This window comes from Anthonomus grandis, chromosome 3 (assembly GCF_022605725.1).
Source record: "Anthonomus grandis grandis chromosome 3, icAntGran1.3, whole genome shotgun sequence".
Classification (NCBI taxonomy): Eukaryota; Metazoa; Arthropoda; class Insecta; order Coleoptera; family Curculionidae; genus Anthonomus; species Anthonomus grandis.
The window spans coordinates 4,930,869-4,953,393 of NC_065548.1; the positions used below are offsets into that span (position 1 = coordinate 4,930,869).

Sequence of the window (22,525 nt, forward strand, 5' to 3'; positions counted from 1 at the left end):
AATGTCAAAATTTTATATTTCCTTAATACAGTAAAAATCAGATAAATACAGAAAATAATACGCAAGAGAGTTGAAAACTTACAAATATTAATGAATTAATCAAATAATAAATTTTAATACAGAAAATGAATTCGAAGTGGTATTTTGTGATTATATTAGTCAATTGTTTAAACATGTATGTATGTAAAAATTTATAGTTGGCTAGAAACAAATAGTTTTCTTTAACAATTGATTGACCAATTTACCCATAGCATACCACTTCTAATTTAAATTTTTTAAAAATCAAAATAAAGTGACAATAAAAATACTAAAAAAATTACAGAAATATCTTCAATATAATAAACAAAATTTATGACAAATAATATGTCACCTTTTGTATAATTTCTGAAACAACTGCTACCAGAATTAGGCTTACAGTTAAACAGTAGCCGAGCAACGTTGTAGGGCAACAAATTATTAACGTTTAAAACATAAAGAGAGAAAAAAAGCACTCTATTGGCCATACAAAGTATCGGGCAGTTAGCGGGTCGGTATAGACAAAAATATTTAATTTTATTACGACGGTAAACTGTCCGGTAAAGCTGTCAAATAATTTTCGAAATATACGGCAAGATAAGTGGCTTTCTGCCTGTGAAACATGCTTAATCGTTTTTTACTAAATTCGGCATACGATGTGCCCGCTCGTATAACGTTGTTAGTTTTCGTAGGATGTATTTACAAGAATATTAAATATTCAAACGTATATATTTATTTGTTTCTGTATATGTACGTAATTTAGGTGAGAAGTTGCCTATTGATTATTGTTTTTTTAAGAATGGTATAGGAACTTACTTTTCTCCTCAATAAAACGAAATAATCTTTAAAAACTGCATCGCGTATTGACTTAGTGACTGTAGAAAATAACATGGAAATGACTGGAATACATAAAAAATGCCCCTAAAATTTATATCTTAAAAAACTGTAAATTCACTAAGACTAAAAAGAAACTCTTTTTTATTGTATGAAAAATGATGACACAATATAACAATAATTTGTTTTTAATGCCTTTGGGTAAATTAAACAAGGAGGTAAAAATATATAAATTTTTTTTAAATTAAATTATGTAAATGCAAATTAATTAACATAATTTACCCACCGAGGTACAATAACAGCATTTTATTAACACTCTCTTTTTTCTCTCCACTATACCCTAAGCAAAAAAATATACAACAAATGCAAAAAATTATAAAAATTGATACAAATTGTCAGATTTTCTGGTTGTATGCAAATAATTTTTTTAAATATTGGCAAATATATATGTACAAATACTAATACTTCTAATGTTTTTACAAATACAATGAAGAATCTTAATGATGACTTTAGATGCCTAAAAGGCGTAAGCAAATCGTGTCCAGAAGTCTGGAAAATGAAGTTAAAAAGCCCTGGAACGCATAGAAGTTACATCAAATGCCTAGAATAAAAGAAATAAATGCTCTAAAGCTTCAGATAAAAAATCAAGTATACAATTGGGTAAACTTGTAAGTAGCCAATGATTGCTATAATAAGAAGAGCTCAAGAAATAGCAAGAATGAAGAAAAATAAGATGAACTATTAAATTATAAAAAAAGAATTATTATGTTATTGCCCTTAGTTAATTTTTTGGAAATTAAAATTTATTTATTAAACAAAAAAGATTTTTTTTTAAAGTGTTTAAAATTTAATTTAATTTAACTACAAGAAAATGCTAGAAGATAAAAATTAGGAATTTTAGTAAAAAATATAAAGACACTCAAATAATTAAAATCGCTTGAATATTCGTAAAGAAGAAAAACCCAAAATTTGAAAAAAATATTTTTATCGAAGTTTTTTATAATTTCATTCTAAAATCATAAAAACAAATTACTGGAAAAATGTCAGTTATTTGAGATGAAGTTCTTTTTATTTAATCCTATTTTCTTACATTATTTTATTAGTTTTTCTCCATAAACGTAGTGTTTTTAATTAATTTATATAATTATTCAATTTTTAAAATAATAATTTTTACCTTAGTTTTGCTAAATATTATTACAAGAAAAAATTGTTAAATGTATAAAATGGGTTTGAAATTTTCTTAGAACGTTTCATTAAGCTCTAATTTTCCTAAAATTTTGTACTAGATATTTTAAATTTAATTATCATTGCTTCTTTGTTTAATTTCCCTTTTTTGCAATTTATTGTTCTAAATATTTTGTTTTCAATTTATTTCTGTTTAACTGTTTTTTTTTAAATTTTATTATATAAATAAATATTTAGGAATTTGTGGTGTTGATTCTATCTATCAATTTTTAAGAATTTTTTTTTAGAATAAAAACCCACAATCAAGCGAAATAAATATTTTTATATTAACAAAATTTAATTTAGAAATTATTTTGAGAGAAGAGGAAAACAAAAAATTCTACGAAAAGAATAAATAAAATATAGAGAAAGCAATAAATCACTTAAAAGAAAACTTTTAAATTAAATTTGGAAATCATGATTTTTGTATTAGTTTTTTTATATTTTAGTAGAAAAATTAAGGGAAATTATTCAATTATTTTTTAGCTATCATTGCCCCTTCTTTAATGTAATATATTTTTTTCAATTTGTTGATATAAATAAATTTATTTCTTAACTGAAATCATCAAGTGTATAAAATGGTATAGAAGCATTTCTAAGATTTTTTAAGAAGCCCTAATTTGCTTAAATAATTTCAGTAAATTTTTTAAATTCAATTATTTTTTAATTACCATCGCTTCTTTTTTTAATTTTCTTTTTTCCAATTTATTGCTGTAAATAATTTTTTAACCTTTATTTTTCGTGTTATATTTTTTAATTTTATTTTATTCATAAATATTTGGGAATTCTTGGTATTGATCCTAGACATCAATATTTTCAATTTTTTTTAATAATAAAAATTGACAATAAAGGAAAATAAATATTTTTAAAAAAATAACAAAATTTAATTTAAGAAACCTGTGATGACACGAGGAAAATAAAAAATTTTAAGATTGCATAATTGTCAGTTTATATTTTGAATAATATAAATTGACAAAATAAATATTTTTAAAAATCAACAAAATTCTTTACATACATACATACACTGGATTTTTTAAATTTGCCTATTTCTTAATTACCATCGCTTTTTAATTTAATTATACTTTTTTTTGTAACTTACTGTTGTAAAGAATTTATTTCTTATCCTATTTTTTAATTTTATTTTATAAATAAATACTTCGGCGTTCTTGGTACTGCTCCTGTCTCTTAACAAATTGAATTATTAAAAACTGATAATTAAGCGTAATAAATATTTTTAAAAAATATTTTTAAACGATTTGTGAGAAGATGAAAATAAGGAAGTTTGTGAAAAAAATAAGAAAAAATAAATAGAACATGCAGAGCGCAATAAATCACTTAAAAGAAAACTTTTGAATTAAATTTGCAAATTATGATTTTTGCATTAGTTTTTCTATATTTTAGTAGAAAAATTAAGGGAAATTATTTAATTATTTTTTTAGCTATCATTGCCCCTTTTTTTAATGTAATATATTTTTGTAAATAAATTTATTTCTTAACTGAAATCATCAAATGTATAAAATGTTATTGAAGCATTTCTAGGATTTTTTATCAATCCCTAATTTGCTTAAATTATTTCACCACTTTTTTTTAATTACCATCGCTTCTTTATTTAATTTTAATTGTTCCAATTTTTTGATGTAAATAATTTTGTTTTCAAATTATTTTTAACTTTTATTTTTCGTGTTATATTTTTTAATTTTATTTTATTCATGAATATTTGGGAATTCTTGGTATTGATCCTAGACATCAATATTTTCAATTTTTTTTAATAATAAAAATTGAAAATAAAGGAAAATAAATATTTTTAAAAAAATAACAAAATTTAATTTAAGAAACCTGTGATGAGACGAGGAAAATAAAGAAGTTCAGGATTGCATAATTGTCAGTTTATATTTTGAATAATATAAATACACTGGATTTTTTTAATTTAGTTATTTTTTAATTACTATCGCTTTTTTAATTCATTATAATTCTTTTTTATTTATTGTTGTAAATAATTTATTTCTTAACGTATTTTTTTAATTTTATTTTATAAATAAGTACTTCGGCGTTCTTGGTACTGCTCCTGTCTCTTAACAAATTGAATTATTAAAAACTGATAATTAAGCGTAATAAATATTTTTAAAAAATATTTTTAAACGATTTGTGAGAAGATGAAAATAAGGAAGTTTGTGAAAAAAATTAGAAAAAATAAATAGAACATGCAGAGCGCAATAAATCACCTAAAACTGAATAAGAAAAAATCGAAAATTTTGAAAATTTAAATTAAATTTGAAAAATATAATTTTCACATGGTTTTTTAAATATTTTATTAGAAAAATTAATGGAAACTGTTAAATGGGATTAAATTTTCTTTAGGATATTGCATTAGGTCCTAATTTAATACATTAAGTTATTCTAAATTTAGTCATTGTTTAATTAGCATCGCTTCTTTATTTAATGTTACTTTTTGTTCAATTTATTGTTATAAATAATTTTGTTTTCAACATAGTTCTTAACTGTTTTATATTTTGTATTTTTAAAAAATCAACAAAATCTAATGAAACATTTGGCAAAAGGAGGAAAAAGAATTTTGCGAGCAAATAAGAAAAAAAAATAAAACAAAAATTAATAAATCAAATATGTGAAATGGATTTGAAATTTACTATATTAATTACAGTGTTTTATTATAGTGGATACAAAATACCTAAAATTATCTAATAAAGCAAGAGAAAACTACAAACTGAAAATGAATAATATAAAACTTGAAACTAGGATGTTAAAAAGTGTAAAAAGCACAAAGCAAGTTAATTAAAATATAAAACACTTACATATATACAAATATAATTAAAATTTTTTAAGTTTTTCCAGTTCTTTAAGTTTATTATAAATAAAAGAAAAATTTTTGAAAATTTTAATTAAATTTGGAAAGCATGAATTCCACAATATCTTTTTTATTATATTTCAATACAAAAATTAGTATTAAAAATTGTGCCATTAAATCCCTATTTTCTTAAATTATTTCACTGGATTTAGTTATTTTTCAATTAGCTTTATTTAGTTTTTAAGCAATACAATGATAATTACTGTTTTTTTCTAATATTTTTTCATTTTGTTCTATAAATAAAAATTTAGAAATTCTTGATATTGGTTCGATCTATTAATTTTTCGACATTCTTTTAATAATAGAAATTAAACAAATTAATTATTTTAACAAAAAAAACAATAAAAATTAACTCAGTAATTTCCAGTTTTTTTGTGTTTAGGCCATTTAGTAAATTTTGATAAAAATAAATCATTTTCCTCAAAAAACATTTTTTTTCGGACATTTTTTACTTTTTTAAAAAACGCTAAAATAGGTATTTAATCAATTTAGTTAAGAAATATGTGTACACATTTTCAAAAGTATATTTTAAGTGGTTTTTAAGTTATGGCCATTTTCTGAATTTTCATTGAAACAATCAATCATCCGCATAAATTATGGTTCTTTTCTAAGATTTGTTATAGTTTTTTGCAAAACCCTAAAACAGGCGTTTAATCAATTTAAAGCAAAAAAAGAAAACAACATTCTTACACCTAAAGTGCATCAAACAATAGGTCTAATAATTAAAAAAAAAACATCCACCTTTCAGTCAGTTATCCGAGTGTGCAAACATTTCCGCTAAGCGATACGGTACAATATTGACATTCTTATGCGTTATTTGACTAGTTAACTCATCTCAACCCGGCACGAGTTCACTCACCTCAAACCTAAAAAAGAAAATAACAATTTTCCCTCGTTGTGTAAATATTTGCCCAAATTGACCCGAATCGCGAGCAACAAAAATTGCAATAGATTGATAACACAATACCATACATGCCATACGTCGTTGCCTTAACGAGATAAAACTCAGACGCGGTAGATACTAATAAGTGTAAAATATCACTGGGGTTTAGGTCGGGTCAGTGGGAAGGCCACTGTTTGGAAAATTTTAACGTCTAGGAATATTTCGCCGTAATAAACAAGGGAAAATCAAATTAATGGGTAAAAATAGCTGTCTCAGTTCTATAATTTATTCTATTAGGGCTTCAATTTAATAATCAGAAGCCCATATACTTACGAACGAAAATCCCGGATATGCAGTCTGAATTACTCGCTATATAGATTTCATTTCGGTCTGCGGTTAAAAGCTAATTCGACTTTATGCGTTTTCGGTGTTAAATTCCGAATTTGTATCACGTTGTGTTTGATTTTTTTTCTTTCAAGTGGTCATGTAACAACGTTCTACTAATCCACGAAGATTAATTGTTTTAAATATAAATTATATTATTAACATCTGCTAATAGAAATAAAAACGATAAGCGGCCGAGTCGTTTTTGTTTTATCAGCGCGACATTAATTTATATCTTTTTAATTATCCAGCCCAGTTAATTAGTGAAATTGATAGTACGTTTTATATAAAATAAATTTATCTTTATTGTGTATAATGTTCATTAAACAAAATTTGTACTTACAAGGTTTCTATCTTCATAAACATAATTTAATAGAAAAATTATTATCTGATTGACACCTTGTGATAGTTCTAGACTAACAATAAAAACGTTATTTATATCATTTTTCTGATAAAAAGTAATTGGGTCACTTTAGGAAAAAATGTCAATCACTTTCTCTGACTTTTTTTTAAAAGTTATTTTTAAATTGCGCAGTTATTATTGGTCTCAAGTGGTTTCGGGTACAAAAGCCAAAAATGGAATTACTCGTATAAAAAAGTGGGTATTTCCAAACGCTTGTACTTTATAATGAATGCAATTTATAGTGAGTTTTATACAAGTGTTTCTTTTTTATGTAATAAAATAGGATTTTGAATGTAGGTGTGTCATTTACGTAAGTATGCAAGAATAATTCGTTAAAAAAGAATTAATCTACCAGAAGGATATATGCAATATCCTAAAAATATCCCTGCAATTTAGTGTTTTTGAAGAAACAAGAAATATAATAAACGCAGTAAATAGAAATCACAGAGTATTATTTCGATTCTAGCTCATATAGATGCAGAAATATTAAGTCTGGAGTTCCAGGTCCACGCCCCAAGCCTGTACTCACCTGAAGAAATATTTAAATGGCTGTAAATCATAAATGGTTTATCCGATTTTAACAATTTTTAAAGCGTTTGCTAGACAATTTTATGCTATACTACTTTAATTTATAAATAATTATTCTAGCCTAAGTACTAAAAAAGATATGAGAGTTTTTTGGCTCAGGCCGAGTGTGGTATAAGCCTTCTAGGTAATATGACGGATATCCTTGTAGCAAATGGTCCTTAGACTTTACTATTATAATAAGTATGATAGAAACAATAATTTCCTTGTGAACAAAATTTATTTCATGACTCTAGCATATACAGATCCAGAGATATCGAGTCTGGAGTTTGAGATCGACGTCCCAAGCCTCCACCGACCTTATGAAAAATTCAAATGGCTATAACTCATCAATCTCTTATTAGATTTTAAAGATTTTTGAAGCGTTCGCTAGATAATTATACGATATATAACTTTTATTTACAAATAATTATTCTAATATAAATATTAAAAAAGATATAAGAGTTTTTTGGCTCAGGCTAAATGTCCTATAAGCCTTCTAGGTACTATGATCGATATCCTTGTAGCAAATGGTTCTAGCGCCTTCAAGGCTATTATAAGGATGATAGAGCAAATCATTTCCTTGTAAATAAACTTTATTTCATCACTCTAGCTCATATAGATCCAGAGATATCGAATCTGGAATGCCAGGTCGACGTTCCAAGCCTCCACTGACCTCAAGAAAAATTCAAATGGCTGTAACTCATCAACGGTTTACCCAATTTTGGATATTTTTAAAGCTTTCGCTAGATAATCCTGTCCAATTTATAATATGCTGTCCAATTTTTATGCAATTATTATTATTCTCGCATAAATTCTAAAAGATATGAAAGTTTCTTCGCTCAGGCCTAGTGCCTCATGAACCATCTAGGTAATATGATGGATATCCTTGCAATAAGTGTTCCTAGAGATTTCAAGGTTATGAGAAGTATGGTAGAACAAACCATTTACTTGTAAACAAATTTTAGTTCATGACTCTAGCATAAACAAATCCAGAGATATCGAGTCTGGAGTGCCAGGTCGACGTTCCAAGCCTCCCCTGACCTCAAGAAAAATTCAAATGGCTGTAACTCATCAACGGTTTACCCAATTTTGGATATTTTTAAAGCTTTTGCTTGATAATCATATGGTGTCCAATTTTTGTGCAATTACTATTATTCTAGCATAAATTCTAAAAAAGATATGAAAGTTTCTTCGCTCAGGCCGAGTACCTCTTGAACCATCTAGGTAATATGATGGATATCCTTGCAATAAGTGGTCCTAGAGATTTAAAGCTTATTAGGTGTATGGTAGAACAAATCATTTCCTTGTAAATAAACTTAATTTCATGACTCTAGCTTATATAGATCCAGAGATATCGAATCTGGAGTGCCAGGTCGAAGTTCCAAGCCTCCATTGACCTCAAGAAAAATTCAAATGGCTGTAACTCAGCAACGGTTTACCCAATTTTGGACATTTTTAAAACTTTCATTAGATAATTAAATGGTGTACAACTTTTATTTAATAATTATTATTCTAGCATCAATACTAAAGTAGATATAAGAGTTTGTTAGCTCAGGCTGAGTATCTCATGAGCTTTCTAGATAATATGATAGATAGCCTTGTAGCAAACAGTTCTAGAGCCTGGAAACTTAAGATTACTTTTTCAGGCAGTAGAAACAAGTTTTTAATTACATTTTAAGAATTTGAAAATTAATTTTTGCTTTAACTTCCTGGAAGTAGTAAGAAATTTAGTTAAATAATGTAGATCTATTTCTAGATAGTTGAACTATTCTTTAATTTCTTTCAAGAAGATGAACTCTTTTTCGATTCTTTCCAGACAATTGAAGGAATATGAATTTTTTATTGCTTTTTTCCAGACAGTTGAATAATTGAATATTTCTTAGATTTCTCGCAGGAAATTGAACTTATCTTAGATTTCTTTGACTACCTACAAGAAATCAGAGAACAATTAAATTTTATCGTACAGTTAACGTATCTAGTCTGTAAAAGTTAAATTTTTTAGACATTCATCTCGCTTTTTGAACCATTTTAGGGAATAATTTGCGGATTTTTGTTATCATCTGGCAACACTGTTTACTTTCTTTCAAAAATGCCTACGAACCACCCGGTTTTACGCGTGCAGATAGCATATCGAACCGCGATGTTGCCAAATGATTAGGTTCAACAAAAAATGGAACATTTCAGACCTTCTTCTAGACCTCACCTGTTATTGCTATTCTATGACTGCTATGGTGAGTGGAGTCTTCAATACTGTTGACAGATCAAGAGGGTCTTAGGTTAGTGAGAGTGTTGTCACGTATTTCTGTTAAATAGGAGTAAAGTTTCAATGTTTGGCAACTGTTGGGTTAATGAATATTGCTGAAGTGAAGTCACTCTATCATGGGCTATATTTTAGCAAAATTGGTGTAAAAATAAAGAAATTATGATAACATTTAACGCAGAAATTATTGAGTTGTAATAAATTTTTTTATACAATTAAAAACACTATTCTATGAGCTATAATACATACAAAGCGGGGGAAAAGCAGGAAAACTATGACAAATTTTCATTTTTATTTTGTCCAATTAATAAAAATATTACGCAAAAACTATTAGATTAACAAAAAAATTTATAAATATATTTTTTATTTAGAATTAAGTTTACTATAATATTACCTACATTTTATAGAAATCGGTAGAAAAATAAGGAAATTATTGCAAATTTTCAAATTAATATGGACTAATTTAAAAATTGCGCAAAAACTAATGGGTTAATAAAAATTTTTGTAGATACATTTTTTGTTGAGAAATAAAAGCACTTTCTTCTGAGTAATTTTTTATAAAAATTAATGAAAAAATATGAAAATTATGACGGATTTTGTTTTTGGTATTTATTGACTTTTGCGAAGATTCCCTTTACTTAAAAACCTTTTTATATCTAAATTTTTTTTGCATTTCAAGCATATTAAACCACATGATTACCAAATGGTTAAATTTTAATCATCTCGAATTTTTGTCGATAGATAGGCTTTTTGTTATTGTCTGGCAACCCTGGTTAATGTTACTCGTGCATATAGCCTATAGAACCGCGATGTTGCCAAATTATTATATTTTAAGCAAGCATTTAAGTAAAAAAAATCGAGTCAGCAATGTCCACATTTTTTACTCTAAAGGAGTAAGCACTTGTCTCTATATAAGCTTTAAAACCAGTGTAACTAATCTTAAACAATTTTTCTTCATTTTAAGCTGATAAGTAAGATTTTTGCTATTACTTGGCAACACTGAATGATTTATAGAATTTAATTTCACCTAATTTTGACCGTTTAAATAAAACCATTCAACTCGAGAATTCTTTAAAAATAAAACTTTATTAAATCAAGCAGAATAAAAACTGTTCATAATTAAAAGAACACCAATGCTTGTGCCTTCGTATGGCAACAATGGAGCAGAAATAGCATTTTATACCCATAAAGGAGTGAAATATTGATACCACAACTATTTAAGTTTATTAAATATTAAACCAGTGCTGCCAGCCCTAAGGAATTCTTTACACTTTAGGAAACGTTTCGTTGATAGATAGGATTCTTGTTTACGCCTGACAACTCTGTTAGGCGTCTTTAAAAATTGACTTATGGTGAACCAAGTCTTATTCAGACTGATTATATTGACCTAATGTGTGACTTTAGAGGTTATGTTTTGAGGAAAATTTGAAGTACAGTTCAGAAAATTCTAATGTTATGTCTAAGAAAATATTGTAAAAAATTTATAACCTAGAAGGCATAACTGCAATATGAATAATTCAAAAGTAAACGGTGTACTTACTTGAAAAATAATAAAATAGCAGTTAAAATGCTTCAAATGTGATCTTTTGCAAAATGGATTAAAAAAAAATTAATTACAAACGGTTTTTTTTTTACTATGGGAAATCGATTTTAAATCCATTGAACGGTAAAAGTAATAAATTCCTAACTGGCGCGCAAATTGATGTTTTTTTTTCTAAATCAGTTAATTCTTCTTGATTTACAGCTTTAAAAACAAATCCTATCGATTAAAAAAAAAAAAACTCTTATTGATTCTAGATTACCAAAGAACGCCCCGACATTCTATTTAATTTTAAAACTAAAAAGCAATCAAAAATTAGGTAAATTTCCAAGGAAATGATAGTCTGTTCAAACCTCGACAACATAAATTAAATGTTATCTATGAAAAAAAGGTGTTACACACAAGAAGGTTTTTATCATCTTGTCTGTACGTTTATTGTAGTCTAGATTATGTTGCGATAAACTAGATAAACATTAGCACACTTATAATATTCAACTTTTACCAGGAAAGTTCGATGGATGTTTTGCATTTAAATTAGACCCGAAGTGAAGGTAGCCGTATCGATTAGAAACCCACAACGGGGGTTGGGGGTTAAATCATTAAAAAATTCCAAACACAAACGAAATTCACGGGGCGGTTTTTTTTTTTTTTGAATTGCACCATAGGAACAACGAATTTTTATGGTAATTTTATGACTCGACGGGGTGCTCTACTATAAGGGACACGACTTAACCTTTGCTTAATTAAATGTTATCTTTTATTTTGATCTTTAGGTGAGATTTATGCCGGTTTTCTTATGCCAGTTTTAATTATGAGGCGCGGTAAAAATCTAAAATTTATTTTAATATTTTTTTTTTAATAAAAATAATAATACCCACGTGGTCCGTTTAATCCCTGATGTTGTTAGGTGAAACAATAAATGCGATAAGGCTTATCAGTATTTTGTGGCAGATTAAGTTGTAGTAAACATTCCGAATTGTTTCGGGATAAAAGTTTTAATCTGCAGGTGACAAGAGAGGTCAAGTAAATTATGAAATGAATTGCCTGAAAAGGGGTCATCGGATACGTAAGTTGTTTACAATTTTATACGTCAGTTTATTTTATACCTTTTATGTTGCCACTTAAAGGGATTTTAATTTTATTTAAGTGCATTGTGTATTTTAAATAGATTAATGATGGACAAAGTTTTATCATGTTCCTTACTAAACAAGTTGCGATTCTTGGGTTTGATGGATCATGTCAAAAAGAGAGTAAAAAAGGACTTTAATATTTAATACTTAATTTTATACTTAATGGGTATTAAATCAGGTTAATTAGCTGGATTAAAACATTCTTTTAAATACAAAGTTTACACGTTTCTTCATACAATTCTCTAAAGAAAAGTGAAGAAGATAACCAAGGTAAATTGTCGTCCTCGTTTGCTTACAACATACAATATTGGAACATATTTATAGTGGTTATATTTCACGGTATTTATGTTTACATATACACTTGTCCCCCCGTAATATATTTTGTATAATGGTATGTGCTAGGCGCCAGTCAAAGGAATTCGATTTCAAATTTTTTCCTTTTTCTTCTTCTTCTTCTTCGTCCTTCTTATCGTCGGATATCTACCGTATTGGTTTACGATGGACTTCGTAGATTACCTTTTATAGTTATATCTGTCATTGGATATTAAATTTTTACTGGTACTTGTCTTTTCGATAAGAAGCTTTGGTGTAGACTTATGTATATTCCGAAGCTTTAGTGTACTTGTCTTTTATGACGAACTATTTCTTTTATGAACATCGTGGGAATATTTGCATTTAAATTACGTTTTTTCAGTTTTTTCGATGTGGGTTTTTTTGTAAGGATCATTTTAAAATATTGATTCTTTAATATGAGTAGGATCACTGTAGACAACAAGCATATTTTAATTGTGATTTTTGAGCCTCAGATTGATAATTACAAGAAAAACTTAATTCTTTAATATAGTTATATTATCTAGACGACAAGTTTGATTTTTTTATGGTTTTTGGGATTAGATTTCTCGATAGGGTTCAAATCTCTCTAAGACGCTGATTAAAATTTCGGCATTTAAAAATTAGCATATCTAGTTTTTAAATTCGATATGATACTACACCCCAAATATTTGATAAAATTCTTCTAAAAAATCACTATTTTTCGTCCATATTATTTAATCTAATAGCGCTCTTTTTATACTAAATATTCATATATAAAATTATATCAAATTTAAATAAACAGTATAACTAAATTGATTATTGATTATATATTTTCTGCAACACCATTGTTTTTCATTAACACATCACTTACCCCCCCACCCACCCCAAACATTTGCCCAGTAAGAAATGCTTTTGAAAAATCTGGTTTTGGTCTATAATAACTAATCTAATAGCACGGTTTTTGTATTAAATATTTATCAATATACATATATATAATTATATCAAATTTAAATAAAGAAACTGTGTTATTAGATTAGATATTCAAGAAAGCAGCTGTTATTCATGCATATTATTTTGAAAAACAATGATTTTTGAAAACAATTTCTTACTGGTAAGTTGTGTGGGGTGGGTGGGGGGCTAAGAGTAAGTATAATGAAAAACGGCTTTTTTGCAGATGATAATTGCGTAATAAAAAGTAATTTTTTTATTATTATTATATTCATATATAGACAACTTTGATTTTTTTAATAATTTTTTGGGCTTAGATTGATAATCTTCAAAAAAAATCAATTCTTTGATCCTATTTCATTTAGGTATAGACGTCAAGTCTCAATTTGCATTATTCAACTACTTCTATTTTAATAGACGTTTGCGTTGAAACTCCTTAAATTATGAAAACGCAAAACCTTTAAATACGCGAAACATATAAGGTTAAATTATAGGAACCTCAAGAACATAGAAATGGCAGGGTTCTCTTCTCTTACTTCTGTTGGAAGTAATAATTAATAACAACTTTTTGATATATATTGAATTTCTTTTTTTTCTGCTTTCGACTTCTTGGTTCCACTGGAAATTCACTAAAAAATTTCCATATTAGAAACTGGTCCTGACATCTTATGAAATGTTAAAATTATTCAATTCTTTAGTCCAGGCAGTGCTGCAAATTATTTTCAATAACCAGATTGTTGTTATCGTTCTTTAACTTTAGGTTATGATACTGAATCATCTGAATCTTCTCCTTTTTCTTCCTATTTATATTCGTGATTTTCTTTTTCTTCTTCTTCATTATCTTTTTCTTATTCACAGTAATTATTTTAAATATCACTTTTATTCCAGGTAATTGATCAGAAGTTTTCTTCTTCTATTTCTGTCAAAAATATATTTCAATACCAACGTTTTGAGAACGTTAAAAACCCAAATTGCAGGTCGCACTTTTAATGCCTTTAGAATTTCCTCTTGTGTTTCTTTCTGTTTTTCCTCTTCTACTTCTTCTTCTTCTACCTCTGCTTCTTCTTTTTTTTTTCTTTTCCAGTAATCATTTTAAAATCGTCTTGATTCTGAGATACAGGGTGTAAAAATTTTTCATTTTGCTAGGAGACTAAGCAATTTAGGTCATCTGTTTATAGGAACTTTTGTTCTTATTTTGACCTACAAAATGTCGTTTTTAAAGCACAAATTATAAAATTTTTTTTTTAACAATCGATTTCTCGGTTATGAATGAAAAAACTTGTTAAATAAAAATGGCCTAAAAAATTACAAATTTTTGTTCTGCCAAATAATAAAAATATTCATTGCATTTTAATAAAAAATAAAGTTTTTTATAATCACATTTTTTATCATCGCAATTGCTTTCCTCCAAAATACAGTGTGTTTAAGTTAGCAAAATGTAAAACGTGAAGACCCTGTATCTCAGAAACAAGACAATTTAAGACAAAATTTTATTCTTATAAAAGTTCTTATTTTCTTGCGTTCTATATACTTAGTGTTAAAAGAAAAACCTCAACTTAAAAAACACCCTGTATATTCACAAAAGACCCGAACATAAGTTTTTAAATCTTATCATATTGCCAAGGAACAGACCCTTGAGGAGAAATAAAGTAATTTGCAATATAATCTCTAACTGTATACCCTTCATTGTTGCTCCTTAGTCCAAGAGCAGGAATATCTTCCAATGGACATTCATAAAAGGTGTCTTCAAAATTTAGTCCATCAAGTTTTCTCACATAATTGTGTAAAATACAGCATGATTTGTAATGGAGTCGCTAAATTCAACTTGGGTATCTAGAGGCCTGTGGAGTATACGCCACTTGTTGGCTAAAATTCCAAATGTACATTTTATCATTCTACGTGCCCTCGAAAGTCTATAATTAAAGATTCGTTGTTTTACGGTTAAATTTCTGCTTGGATATGGCCTCAAAACGAATTTTGAGAGAGCAAAAGCTTCATCTCCCACGAGCACAAACGGCATAGCTTTTCCATTTTCATCATTAGGAAGATTTTTTTCATTCGGAATATTTAATTCCTTCTTGTCAAGCAAATGCGAAAATGCCGATTGTTTAAATATGTTGGAATCACTTGTCGATCCATAAGATCCTACTTCAACATATATAAAATTATAATTGGAATCTGCAATGCCTAGAAGAACAGTAGAAAAGAAAGATTTATAGTTAAAAAATTCGGACCCAGATTTATCAGGTCTTTTTATTCTAATATGTTTCCCGTCTACTGCTCCGATGCAATTGGGAAATTGTGTTTTCTCATTAAACTCATTGGAAACTCTTATCCAGTCATCATGATCCGGTTTTGGCATATAGAGTGGCGCCAAACATTCCCAAAGTTTCTCACATGTGTCTTTTACAATTTTTCGTATCGTTGTAATTCCAAGTAAATATTCATAATGTAGTGCTGCAAATCTATTTCCCGTTGCTAAATACCTAAAAAAAAATAGTCTAATATACATCATGTTTTATACATCATATCATATACATAATGTTTTTTTAGGTAACGAGTTACAAAAAAGATGGAAAAATCTTAGGACATGTTTTAAAAGAGAGTACGATGCTCAAAAGAATATTGCCTCTGGTTCTGGGGCTAAAAAGAGAAGGAAATATCTTTACTTTGAGCAGCTTTTATTTCTGCGGGATTCTATAGAAAGCAGAATTAGTTACAACAGTCTCGAACAAGGTACTGATGATGTGGAAGATAACACAGAAACCAGAGAGAAAGAATCAGAAGCTAGTGAAGCTACGCAACTTCGTACTGGTGCCAAGACTGACCATTCTAGAAAGAAAATTTACCAAAAGAAAACTCATCAGAAAACATATGAGGAATCTCTGCTTTAGATTTTGAGGGAAAAAAAGGATACAGAGAATGAAATTGACGAAGATAAATATTTTCTTTTGTCTCTACTCCCTTCATTAAAAAAATTTAATGAAGACCAAAAATTTATTGCACGAACGGAAATCCTGAATGTGATAAGACGCGTTCGTATGTCGGGAAGCGGCCAAAATCAAGTTCCCCATGAAGCAAATGCTTTGCACCACCAAAATACTGCCAAAAGTCTTGCTGTAAATATTCCTTCAACTAGTGCAGAAGGATCACATTATGGAGATGATAGAAATAGTTCTTTGCACTCGCCAACATATTCCTACCACCAAGAAGGTTATAACAATGTTATACAAAGCAGCAATCGCAATCCAAGCTATACTGCAGCACAATATATTTCAGACTTTTCCGCAGGATAGGTACAGGTTTATGCAAATACGTCCCAACAGCAAATTGATGATGAGTCAGAAATGTCGTCTCTGCTTGAATTACATTAAATGCTTATAATACTAATATATTTCTTCGTAATAAATATTTTTCGATAAAATGAGTTTTTTTCTTGCCTTAGAGTTACGGCCAATCTTTCCTGTGGCGGCACAGCCATTCGTAATTGTGTATTCTGGTATGAAATATGAGGACCTATCAACACCAGAAGCTCATCAAAGCTTCGTATACTCATACGGAAATAATTAAAACATTTATTTGGATGTTCCCTCAAAGTGCACAACAATTTATAAAATTGCCCATCTAGAAGTCTTTTACTTATCAGAGGATGGACCCAAAATTTTCGCTTTCCTTTTTGACGACGTTTTTTTAAAATCAAAGCACAAACGCACGCTGTTTCTAGGAAATCCATTTCGACTGAGGTTGCGGAGCAACTATTCAGTCATCATTGGGCGTTATAAATAGATTTGCAATAATTTTTAGTGACTAAACTATTTAATCGCCGAGATTAAAAAGTTGCCAGTGTGCGGTAGGCCTTAGTGTACTTGTCTTTTATGACGAACTATTTCTTTTATGAACATCCTGGGAATATTTGCATTTAAATGACGTTTTTTCGATGTGGGTTTTTTCGTAAGGATCATTTTAAAATTTTTGATTCTTTAATATGAGTAGGATCACTATAGAAAACAAGCATATTTTAATTGTGATTTTTGAGCCTGAGATGGATAATTACGCAAAAAACTTAATTCTTTAATATAGTTATAGTATCTAGAGGACAAGTTTGATTTTGTTATGGTTTTTGGGATTAGATTTCTCTATAGGGTACAAATCTCTCCAAGATGTTAACTAAAATTTCGGCATTTAAAAATTAACATATCTAGTTTTTAAACTTGGTTACTACACCCCAAATATTTGATAAAATTCTTCTGAAAAATCAATGTTTTTCGTCCATATTTTCCTATCTAATAACACTATTTTTATACTAAATATTTATATATAAAATTATATCAAATTTAAATAAACAGTATAACTAAATTTATTATTGAATATATATTTTCTGCAACACCATTGTTTTCCATCAACACCCCTTACCCCCCCACCCACCCCAAACATTTGCCCAGTAAGAAATTCTTTTGAAAAATCTGGTTTTGGTCTATAATAACCAATCTAATAGCACGGTTTTTGTATTAAATATTTATCAATATACATATATGTAATTATATCAAATTTAAATAAGGAAACTGTGTTATTAGATTAGTTATTCAAGAAAGCAGCTGTTATTCATGCATATTATTTTGCAAAACAGTGATTTTATAAAACAATTTCTTACTGGTAAGTTGTGTGGGGTGGGTGGGGGGCTAAGAGTAAGTATAATGAAAAACGGCTTTTTTGCAGATGATAATTGCGTAAGAAAAAATTATTTTTTTATTATTGTTATATTCATATATAGACAACTTTGATTTTTTTTTTGTGATTTTTTGGGCTCAGATTGATAATCTTCAAAAAAAATCAATTCTTTGATCCTATTTCACTTGGGTATAGACATCAAGTCTCAATTTGCATTATTCTACCCCTTCTATTTTAATAGACGTTTGCGTTAAAACTTCTTAGATTGAACTCCTTAAATTACGACAACGCAAAACCTTTAAATACGCGAAACATATAAGGTTAAATTATAGGAACCTCAAGAACATAGAAATGGAAATATTTCAATTAAATTATTTCCATTCATAATCAAGGCACATTACAAAGGATGTTTTAAAACAGAAATCAGGCCGATCTGAGACCTAGAAGTGAAATAATGGCCTAAATAACCTCAAACTATCTTTCTTCCTAGAATTGATTCTCAAAAGATTAAATATCAAAAATTCTTGCATTGCATGGATTCTCACTATCTTATCAATGGAACCTAAGGAACATTTAAGTAACTTTTTGAAACAAAAATCAAGTCTATCTAAGCACCAGAAATGGAGTAATGGCCAAGTTACCTCAGACTATCCTTCCTCTTAGACATGATATTCAAAAACTTAGATAAAAGTGGTTCCGAAACGTGAATTTTTTCCACAGGAGCTAAGGCACATTCCAGAGTATCTTCCTAAATAAAAATCAGGTCGATCTGATTTATAGAAGTGAAATTATTGTCCTCAAACCCAAAGGTAACTCAAACTATCTTCTGACTTCTTGGAATTGATTTTCAAAAAATGAGATGAAAATGGTTCTAATGCATGGATTTTCATAAATTTTTCAATAGAGGCTAAAGAAGAGTCCAAAGAATCCTTTAAAATAAATATTTGGCTGACATGATCACTAAAAATAAAGTAATGACCTACGTTTTTGAGACTGTCTTTCCTTCTAGACTTGAGCTCAAAAAACTCAAATAAAAATGGTTTCTATGCACACACTTCCGTGATTTTTCAGTAGTAGCTACAAAATATTTTCAGTAATCTTTTAAAGCAAAAATTAGGGTGATCGCATTATTAGAAGTGAAATTATGGCCCAAGTTACCTCTGATTGTCTTTCCTTCTTGGCATGGTTTCCAACAACTTAGATAAAAATTGGTCCAATGCACGGATTTTCATCAATTTTTACCGTGAGTATAAGACAAATCAATTCTTTGTTTTTGCCTTTGAATCTAGAAAATAAGCATGGTTTTTGAGCCTTGATTGTTCACATATAGATGAAAAGCATCACTTTATTAAGACTTCTGGATTAAAGTATTATGTAAAAAATCATTTTATTCTACAACATCCGATTTCTCAATAGGGTCTGATTTTCTATTCATGACTTGATAATGTTCATTATAGATGACAATATGATTTGATTATGGTTTTGAGAGTTGATAATGATAATCCTAAAAAAAATCAATTCTTTGGTTTTATTTTTATATATACATATACGATAAGCATCATTTTATTATGATGTTCCATTCTTTTTTTTAAATATTTTAAGCATCTAATTTTTCAATTAAAAGGTCTGAATGTTAATTCTTTTATCTAATTATAATCACTATAAACGACATGCATAATTTTATTAAGATTTTTTAAGTCGAAGGTTGCTATTATCTGAAAAAATCAATTATTTGATATATGGAAAGCATGATTTTATATTCTGAGATTGATAATTGTATAAACAAATTTTTATAGCGTCTGATAATCCAATATTGTCTAACTCATTTTACGACCTTTATTTATAAATATAATCAATATAAGCAACAAGTATGCTTCAATAATAACTTTGAGTCTAAGATTGAAAATCAATTCTTCAATATAGTTGCATACATATATATATAGACGACAAGTACAAGTTGATTGTGATTTTTGATCCTAAGATTAACAATCTCAATAAAAAAATCAATTCTTTGTTTTTGTTTTAATCACATATCGACAAAATCAAGATTAATATGTGAACAAAATCAGTCATAATTCGATTATGATTTTTCAATTTAAGATTAATTTTCAATTTGATTTGCTCAATATAAACACAACATTCGATTTTTCAATGATTATCAAAATCATTTTAAAAGATTGATTATGATCACTATAGAAAAGCATAATTTCATCGACTATGTTACGGTAGACAACAAGCATGCTTTTGTAATTCATAAGGTTAAGAAAAAATCAATTCTTTTAATTTTCTTTCGTATTTTACGAGATCTGCTTTTTCAATAGGGCTAAAGAGATGATACTATAAAAAGACACACTTCAAAAAATTCTTATCTGTTTATCAAGGAAATCAATAAATACAAACCCTACTTTGAAATTTTAATTATTTTGAAGACAATAATAAAGCCTAAGTTCTTCATTAGTACATTAACCAATATTTCTCTGGATATAATATGGCATTTGTGCAATTATATAATGCTGGAGTTGCTCTGGTGACTCAGATTACGTTTTAAAAACCACACAAAAAAAGTCAAGAGGTGTTAGGTCCGGAGATCTAGGCGGCTATTTAATAGATTCTTTTTTTTCTAATCGACTGGTTAGGATAATGATGATCCAACAGTTTTTTTGGAATTATAGTAGGCGTTCTTTCGAAGATAAATTTCACTCTGATATTCATCCGATTTTCTAATAACTAAAGACTACTGCTCAGTACATATCTGACTTAGAGATATGACTTATTTATTTAGAACGTAGAGAAAAAGCTAGAAATCTAATTGTAGTTTGAAGTTCTAAAATAAAGCAACAAGAATTGATAATGTTGAAATCATGTGTCAAAGAAATCAATAAATACAAACCCTATTTTGAAATTTTTATTATTATTTAATCAAATATTGAAACCGATTTCCGTTATTTTGAAGACAATAATAAAGCCAACTTTCATATTCTTCATTAGTACATTAATAAATATTTCTCTGGATATAACACGGCATTCGTGCAATTATATAATGCTGGAGTTACTCTGGTAACCCAGATTACGTTTTAAAAACCACAGAAAAAAAAGTCAAGAGGTGTTAAGTCCGGAGATCTAGGCGGCTATTTAATAGATCCTCTTTTTCAAATCGACTGGTTAGGATAATAATGATCCAACCATCCTGTTGGAATTGTAGTAAGAGTTCTTTTATGATTATTTTTTTATATGAATTTCTCTCTGATGTCCCTCTGATTTTCTAAGAACTAAAGACTACTGCTCAGTACATATCTGACTTAGAGAAATGATTTATGTATTTAGAACGTAGAGGCAAAGCTAGAAATCTAGTTGTCGTTGAAGTTCCAAAATAAAGCAACAATAATTGATAATGTTGGAATCATGTATCAAAGAAATCAATAAATACCATATTACGTGCAATTCGTGCAACTAAATAATGCTGGAGTTACTCTGGTGACCCAGATTACGTTTTAAAAACCACACAAAAAAAGTCAAAAGGTGTTAGGTCCGGAGATCTAGATGGCCATTCAATGAGACCTCTTCTTCTAATCGACTGGTTAGGATAACGATCATCCAACCATCCTGTTGGAATTGTAATAAGAGTTCTTTTGAAGATAAATTTCTCTTTGATTTTCTAAGAACTAAAGACTACTGCTCAGTACATATCTGACTTAAGAAATGACTTATGTATTTAGAACGTAGACAAAAAGCTAGAAATCTAGTTATAATTGAAGTTATTAAGCAACAATAATCGATAATGTGGGACTTGTATGTCAAGCGATGAATTTGTCACTGTTGAAACTAATGTGAATAAAAATATTAGATTGTATGAAGGTGGGACTGGTTCAATAGTCGTAAATTAAAAACTTGGAAAGAATTAGTAGAAAAGCAAGCAAAGAGTAGGAGGATTGAAGGAAATTATAACTGAAAAGTGTAGAAGATCTGAATTATTTTGAAATGTTGACTTTTTATTGATTACGATGATTGTTTACGCCAACCATAACTTGGTTGCAATTTTTGAAAAAAAAACTCTTTATAAAAAAATTAATTCTTTGATATAATTCAACTCATATACGAGCATAATTTTATTCAGATTCTTACTTCCTAGATTGACATTCAAGTGGAAAAGTCCATTTTTATAGTGTTTGCAATTTTTACTGCTGATTTTTGATAGTAATTATATCTAAACCTAAAATACTCACACCGATTTTTCATAGGTTTTCTCTGAATAACCATTCTTAAAATTGGCTCATTTTCAGCATCTATTCAGATACAGTAGCTACACTGTGGTCCTAGAAATAAGAAAAAACCAGTTAGTTTTTTTATTTTACGTGCCTAGAATTGTATTTAAGATGTGATCATTCTATGGCGTAAAAATTTATCCCTTTACTTGATTAGCTGATACACCTTCGGTAAAATAAAACCGACCATCCAGACGTAACGCACAAATCGAAATGATCCGTAAAATAATTA

General features: G+C 28.1%; 1 protein-coding gene and 1 long non-coding RNA gene across 5 annotated transcripts in view; one reads left to right on the forward strand and one right to left on the reverse strand.

Annotated features, from left to right (window-relative positions):
- Positions 1 to 22,525, forward strand: part of LOC126733755 (uncharacterized) — a 196,204-nt gene that overhangs the window by 98,096 nt on the left and 75,583 nt on the right. The gene's annotated exons all lie outside the window — the stretch shown is intronic.
- Positions 1 to 22,525, reverse strand: part of LOC126733757 (uncharacterized) — a 157,746-nt gene that overhangs the window by 702 nt on the left and 134,519 nt on the right. Inside the window, exon 3 of one of the 2 annotated variants that reach the window (XR_007659854.1) lies at positions 22,255 to 22,344. The exons of the other annotated variant lie outside the window; for it this stretch is intronic. This is a non-coding gene — a long non-coding RNA (uncharacterized LOC126733757). The remainder of the gene's footprint in view (positions 1 to 22,254; positions 22,345 to 22,525) is intronic. 2 annotated transcript variants of the gene reach the window in all.